This window comes from Monodon monoceros, unplaced genomic scaffold, assembly GCF_005190385.1.
Source record: "Monodon monoceros isolate NGI ecotype Baffin Bay Population unplaced genomic scaffold, NGI_Narwhal_1 Super_Scaffold_9, whole genome shotgun sequence".
NCBI classification, from domain to species: domain Eukaryota; kingdom Metazoa; phylum Chordata; class Mammalia; order Artiodactyla; family Monodontidae; genus Monodon; species Monodon monoceros.
The window spans coordinates 7,543,911-7,545,965 of NW_021703786.1; the positions used below are offsets into that span (position 1 = coordinate 7,543,911).

At 46.8% G+C, this 2,055-nt stretch overlaps 1 pseudogene; it reads right to left on the reverse strand.

Moving 5' to 3' along the window:
* Positions 1-207: 207 nt before the first annotated feature.
* LOC114889854 lies at positions 208-398 on the reverse strand (annotated as a pseudogene).
* Positions 399-2,055: the final 1,657 nt, after the last annotated feature.

A 2,055-nucleotide genomic window follows, 5' to 3' on the forward strand; every position in this document is an offset into this window, starting at 1 on the left:
CCTCACAATGGCGGAAGGGAGTGCTCAACTACCCTACTTGCTTTAACGATATTTCTGAAGCTTGAACTTTGAAACCACATGGTGAGTAAGGAAAAAAAGAAACCTAACTTGGTAAGAAACAACCTACATAGCTAAACCGCTATAAGTGTGTAAAAAAAAAAAAAAAGCACTCTGATTGTTCTTTAGCGGAACACAATTACAAACAAAACCGCTCAATGAGCGTTCTCTTCTTAAGAACAAGAACGATCATCAACATGTAGTAGTAACTGTAAAAACACCACCAGGGGCCGCCTTCACGCTCAGAATAAAACGCTACATCTCCACGGCTTCGGGTGTTCTAACATGGCCTTCGAACTTTATCTAACAACAAACCACAAAAATTAGCTTTATATCTACAATCTTAATCTGGACATCGACGTCCCTGCTGGGTACGTGGCAGCTGCCCACCTTTTACTGATGGCGACAGTTTTGTCAAGTCCCTCGCCCCCGGAGAAACATTTTTTATCTTATATCCCATAACCACTCCGTGAAAGGGCAAAGTTCAAAACACCATTTTCGCCTGTAAACCTTCCAGAAACACTTCAAAGCAGCAACAGGCCTCATCAACATACGGCTTCCTGGCAGGCAATCACGCGCTGCGCGCATGACTCCTACCCAAGGCTGCTATTACCCCGTCCCCCGGGTCCAGGACGGGTCGCGTCGCCCCTCTGTAGGCTAAGCAAACGAGCTTCCCGCCACCGATCCCTCTGGACTGCCTCTTGCCTGCTGGAGAAATCCGCTGACTTGGAGAGACCAGGTTTCCTTTGCCTTGAAAAAGAGAGTTGGGGGAAGAAGGACAAAAGAGAGGGACACAGAACTAGTGTAATCCCGCATAATAACGAAGGTACCCATGGTGGTTTATGAGTGCCTTCTCCATGATAGGCATTTTAACCCATTGTCTCACTTCATCCTCTAAACAAGTGAAGGAAAAGGGTGTGATTATTTCCCCATTCTCATACATGCTGGCTAGAGCATCCGTCACACAGGTCCTCAAGTGAACCACAGGTAGGTACTAGGTACATCTGGCACTGGATCAAGTCTGGGTTCTTTCTGGAAAGCCAAGGTGTTTCCCTCAGGAGCTCTAGTCTCCAATTGAATTCATTTCTCTAAGAAAGCACTAAAGGGAATTCCGTGGTGGTCCAGTGGTTAGGACTCCCCGCTTTCACGGCAGTGGGCTGGGGTTCGATCCCTGGTCGGGGAACTAAGATCCCACGCAGTGGCAAAAAATTTTTTAAAAAAGCACTAAATACACCATCCCTCAAAGTTCAGCCTTGAATGACTGATCTTCCTGGCTTCCAAATCTCAGAGGAAGCCGACCCATTTACTTGTGGCAAAAGTTGGTCCCAGGGATTTCCCTGGTGGCGCAGTGGTTAAGAATCCACCTGCCAATGCAGGGGACATGGGTTCAAGCCCTGGTCCAGGAAGATCCCACATGCCGCGGAGCAACTAAGCCCGTGTGCCACAACTACTGAGCCTGTACACTAGAGCCCATGAGCCACAACTGCTGAGTCCTCATGCCACAACTACTGAAGTCTGCATGCCTAGAGCCTGTGCTCTGCAACAAGAGAAGCTAGCACAAAGAGAAGCCAGCACACCACAACAATGTGTAGCCCCCGCTCGCCACAACTAGAGAAAGCCTGCGCCCAGCAAAGCAACGAAGACCCAACACAGCCAAAAATAAATGACAATAAAATTTAAAAATTTATTAAAAAAAAAAAAAGTTGGTCCCAGCTTCTCCTCAAAGAACACACCTGATATATGATGGTGGGTAACTGTTTTCATCATTTAACTTCCTGTTGTAAAGATGCTTCTGACATCCTCCAGCATGCCAGAAAGCACAGTACTGCATGGACATGCACGTGGTTTCCTGAATCAACCACATTTTTATTGCATCATAGTGACATGACTAACGTGACTCTCAGGTTCATCTCATCTAACCACTTCTAATAGAATCTCCTTAGAGAGAGCCAAATGCTCTGAATTAAATCCCTTCAGGGAAACAGACAGTGTTGGGGC